This window comes from Mercenaria mercenaria, chromosome 7 (genome assembly GCF_021730395.1).
Source record: "Mercenaria mercenaria strain notata chromosome 7, MADL_Memer_1, whole genome shotgun sequence".
Classification (NCBI taxonomy): Eukaryota; Metazoa; Mollusca; class Bivalvia; order Venerida; family Veneridae; genus Mercenaria; species Mercenaria mercenaria.
In genome coordinates this window covers 11,018,876-11,024,616 of record NC_069367.1, presented here as the reverse complement: position 1 = coordinate 11,024,616, position 5,741 = coordinate 11,018,876, and the positions used below count along the sequence as shown (strand labels likewise).

Genomic DNA, 5,741 nt, shown 5'->3' with positions numbered 1-5,741 from the left:
AAACACGCTAGGTTTTTGAAAAATTTGACAACCGTTATATAAATAATATACTAGATTTTGCTTTTGTATATATTTGTGAATAAATCGTAAATTTTTCTACCAGCAGTGTTACATTTTATGAAAATGTCTTTCAAAATCAGTTACCGGTACTAGACCTACAGCAATAATTTTTATCTCTAATTTCTGATCATGCACGGTAATGAACAGTAATCAGATTTAAACATCTGCGCCGAATTCACTGTCCTAGATTCAGACCTAGATAATGCCACCAAGAAATATATGCATTTGAGTCGTCAGTAATGACGTAGTGAACGCGATAGCTATTTCCCAAGCGGCGCAGTATTTTCTTCCAGTTTATGCAAACCGCAAAAATTAGTTCCTGCTTTTCTCAAAGGCCGCAGAAATAAAAAAAACCCCGCAGAAATAAACTCGGCCTATTTTAGGACAAAACCGCAGAAGTTTTTGCCCGCAGAATTAACCCGCTATACGGTATATACTGAATGCATAGTACAGTTTTGTGTCTGTCCTGTACTGCTTGTATTTTGACAAATACTTGTATTATGTCTCCATTGACATTTTCAACACTTTTTCTGCGATTTGCATTTCGACACTGAAAGCGTACCCAGTTAAACAATTGAAACAAAGACATATATTCTAACAACTGTCATTCTTGATGCGTAATCAGTTATTACGTTACAGTCATTTGCTAAATGTGTGTTACTTGAGCAAAAAGCACATACCTTTTGGATACTGGGGCGTCGTTCTTGTTGCTGCGAATGTTGCTATTGCTGCGAATATTGCTGCTGCTGAGAATGTTTCCTATCTTTATACCGCTGAAATCCTTGTTTCGAACCGGAACTTATTCAGAGTGACATTGTAGACGGGTTTTCTAATATGTTGTGGCTGTTGATCTTACCTACTTACATCACGTTAATTTCCTCGTAAGCTTGTTTAGCTAAATATTACTGCCCTTATGGTCTGGTGCAAAGGATTTTCGTATTTCCGCAGGAAGTGTATCAAAGTCCACAAGATCATGATGTTGATCCTGTGATTCAAGTCCACGGGTATAGGTATCCAGTTTATCGTAATAATTTCTCAGACTGCTAAATGTGTTGTTTGGCGACGGCCATATCACGTTGAAAACACCGGTTCTCGTTCGATCACCAAAGTTAAGCAACATCGAGCCCGGTTAGTACTTGGATGGTTACCGCCTGGGAATACCGGTTGCCGTGCAGTTATCTAAAGTACCGCCTCGGTAGCCTAGTGGTAGAGCGTCCGCTTCGAGTGCGGGAGGTCGTGGGTTCGATCCCCGGCCACGTCATACCAAAGGCGTAAAAATGGTACTAGTAGCTTCCTCGCTTGGCGCTCAGCATTAAGAGGATAGTGCTAGGACTTGTCAGCCCGGTGTCAGTATAATGTGACTTGGTGGGGTATCATGCCACGTGTCTACGGCGTGATATTCCAGTGAGGCAGCACTATAAATTTGAGCATTGTGCTCACTGCTACAAGTAGACACCATCGTTTATATGACTGAAAAATTGTTGAAAAGACGTTAAACCCGAACACACACACAAACAAAGCCTGCATGTATGCGTGTACAATGTTTTGCGTCTGCCCATACCGTTCCTGTTAAAGATCGACTGCCTTAACGTAGCTGGAGTTTGTAAGTGCAAATCCCTCAATAGTTCTGGCTGCATCGTCATCCATCTGCGATCATAGATAATTAAATTTCTGCACATCTGACAAGTTCGAATTTGTGTGAACAGTAGTGTTGAATGAGTTTCAAAACATTTGCCACTGTAGAATATTTCCGTCAAATGTAGGTAACGATCATTTCGGTAGACGATGATACTGTGATGAATGTACACAGCTAGCGCTCGGAAAAGTTACAGTCTGTTGTTGATCTGAAGATGACGAACTACTTCTTTTCTGGTTTAAAAGATTGTCAAATTCACGAAATTGACGAAGTTGTATTACAAGTTGCAACGAATAATGTTCACTGTTGACAGTTCCTCTTCAGTTTCGGTTATTTCTGTCTGTTCTTAAATTTTCTCGTTCTGTGATCTCAAATTTTCTACTTAGATCTTGATTGATTCCAAGTTTGTTCGAAATTCCAACAGCGATGCATTTTCTTTAGCATGCGATTTATGTGTTTATCCTCTCTATTATTGAAGATATATCTTTGAAATTAAGATTATGATCTACAATTTTAGGGGTTTCCCTGCCGATTCGGTTCATTGGTTTGGGCAGGGTGACGGTATCAATTTGGAGTAAAATTTAATATTTACAGAGCAAAAGTTACTATATTTGCATGCATATGAAAAATATAATGGTACTAGCTGATTTCTTTCAGCTTTCACAAAACTCATCCGTTGTCTCAACGCAAATGAGGACCTCACACATTATCACAAGACTTAGTAATTCGGGCAACTATGACATAAGATTGTTGTCCTTATCTTGCCTAGAAGACATATCAGTGTGTTTTAGCTTTTGATATACCATTTGAGTGGCTTTACTGCCGAATCGGTTCAGTGTTTAGTGGACGATGGCGGTATCAATTTTGAGTATCAGATTAATATTTACAGAGCATAAATTGATATAGGTTGCTTATGAAAGATATAATTCACTAGTTTATTTTCAGCTTTCACAAATCGCATCCGTATACGACTCGGTGCATTATTAAAAGCCTTAGTAATTTTGGCTATTATGACCTAAGATTTTTGTCCTTATCTGGCCTTGAAAACGTATCAGTGTGTTTTAGGCTTTTGATTTACCATTTGAGGGGCTTTACTGCCGAATCGGTTCAGTGTTTAGGGGAGGGTGGCGGTATCAATTTGGAGTAACATATTAATATTAACAGAGCGTATATTATTATAGGTTGCATATGAAAGTAATATTTCACTATAGAGTTATTTTTTTCAACTTTCACAGAACGCATCCGTATTTGACCCATTGAAGGTAGGAACCGCGTGCACACCGCATTACAAGTCTTTTTTAATATCGGGCTACTGTGACTTATGTGTTTTTCCCTTTCTATTATTGAAGATATACCTTTGCAATTAAGATTCGGATCTACAAGTTGAGGGTTTTTAATGCCGATTAGGTTCATTGGTTAGAGCAGGGTGACTATATCAATTTGGAGTAAAATTTAATATTTACAGAGCAAAAGTTACTATACGTTGCATGCATATGAAAAATGTATGGTACTGGGTGTATTCTTTCAGCTTTCATAAAACTCATCCGTATAGGACTCAACGCAAACGAGGACCTCACGCATTATTACAAGCCTTAGTAATTCGAGCTACTATGTCCTAGGTGTTTTGTCCTTATCTGGCCTTGAAGACATACCAGTGTGTTTTAGGCTTTTGATCTATCATTTGAGGGACTTTACTGCCGAAACAGTTCAGTGTTTAGGGGAGGGTGGCGGTATCAATTTGGAGTAACATATTAATATTTACAGACGTATATTACTATAGGTTGCATATGAAAGTAATATTTCACTATAGAGTTATTTTTTTTCAGCTTTCACAGAACGCATCCGTATATGACCCATTGAAGGTAGGAACTGCGTGCAAACCGCATTGCAAGTCTTTTTTAATATCGGGCTACTGTGACTTATGTGTTTTTCCCTCTCTATAATTGAAGACATACCTTTGCAATTAAGATTGTGATCTACAAGTTAAGGGTTTTTAATGCCGATTCGGTTCATTGGTTAGAGCAGGGTGACTGAATCAATTTGGAGTAAAATTTAATATTTACAGAGCAAAAGTTACTATACGTTGATTGCATATGAACAATATATGGTACAGAGTGATTTATTTCAGCTTTCACAAAAACTCCGTATAGGACTCAACGCAAATGAGGACCTCACGCTTTATTACAAGCCTTAGTAATTAGAGCTTCTAAGACCTATGTTTCATAAAACTCATCCGTATACGACTCAACGCACATGAGGACCTCACACATTATTACAAGCCTTAGTAATTCGAGCTACTATGTCCTAGGTGTTTTGTCCTTATCTGGCCTTGAAAACATACCAGTGTGTTTTAGGCTTTTGATCTACCATTTGAGGGGCTTTACTGCCGAATCGGTTCAGTGTTAAGGGGAGGAGGGCGGTATCAATTTGGAGTAACAGATTAGTATCTACAGAGCATATGTTACTCTAGGTTGCATATGAAAGTAATATTTCACTAATTTGTTTTCAGCTTTCAGAAAACGCATTCGTATACGACTCACAGCAGGTGCACACCGCACTACGAACCTTTTTTTAATATCGAGCTACTTTGACTTATGTGTTTGTTCTTCTCTCTCATTGAATATATAGTTTTGAAATTAAGATTGTGATCTACAATTTGGGGGCCATTCGGTTCATTGGTTAGGGCAGTGTGACGGTATCAATCCGTAGTAAAATTCAATATTTAGAGAGCAAAAGTTACTATACGTTGCATGCATATGAAAAATATATGGTACTGGGTGATTTTTTTCAGTTTTCACATAACCCATCCGTATAGAACTCAGCGCAAATGAGGACCTCACACATTTTTACAAGCCTTAGTAATTCGGGCTACTATGACCTAAGTTGTTTGTCATGAAATTGTTATTTTAATTCAGCCTGTCTAAAACTTACTCGATAAGGCACCTTATGAACCGGATATACATTACCAAATCTTTTGCAAAAATAATAACTTGATAGAATGTGAAATAAAATGAATTTTCCAGAACAGCGGAAAGAGAGAGAAATCATTTAGATACAATTCTGTCCAACTTAATAAGCCTAGCTCTTTGATCTCTGCGAATGGACAGTCTGGTTCTTTAACGTGACTAGTGTATAGGACCGAAACACGCGAAGCTGTCTGTCATGGGAAGAACCAGTACTTGCCTCTTTTTTAGGTGGGAGACACTAAAGGTATCTCAGAAATTTCCAGTGCCTTTACCGGAATCCAAACCCTGGACCTCTTGGATTGACAGTCTAGCGTGTTACCACAGGGCTAACCGAAGAATGCCGAAATCGCATACGGAAAATACGTAAGCAAACGGAAATTGCCGAAGTTCATTACAATATTAGATTATTTTCTATGATTATGATACTGTACGATTTAAATCTTACCCTGATAAATTTCTATAATGAACTGATCCAGCCTTCAATTTGGACAGTACCATTAACTTTTAAAAGGGATGCATACCAATAAGATACTGACGGAATGGCGACCAGTACGCTCGTGATCAGACTGCACGGATGCACAGGCTTATAATGACCTACACTGTTCGCAAAGGCAAAATCAGTTGTGTCCAGCATGGTAATGGTTTTAAAATATCGAAACATTATTATCCATATAGCCCATCCATACCACAATACGCACTAACGGAGTCGGCATTCCCTGCTTAAAATATTTTATTAAAATATTATTTATCTACAATCTATTCATGCGAAGTTTTTATGATATCTGATATATCATCATAAAATCTGTTAGAAGAGTCGGTTTGATTAAGTCTGTTCATAAATGGAAATGAAATATGCAACACTTTTTAAGTCCCCTTTCAACATTTTAAGCGGAATTCTTCTATTATGGTAAAACTAAATGGACTCAATAATCCTAAAAGGACTAAAATATACCAGCACAAAAGAGTCAAGTTACAGACAGCCGCCACACGACATATAAAGATCTCTGAAGTGGAAGTTATTGAAACTTAAAGGAACTTCTTTGGAAGAAAAGAACTGATAAAAGCAAAATGATAGCATA

At 37.8% G+C, this 5,741-nt stretch overlaps 1 pseudogene; it reads left to right on the top strand.

Moving 5' to 3' along the window:
• Positions 1 to 1,118: 1,118 nt before the first annotated feature.
• Positions 1,119 to 1,236, top strand: LOC123556146 (5S ribosomal RNA; annotated as a pseudogene).
• Positions 1,237 to 5,741: the final 4,505 nt, after the last annotated feature.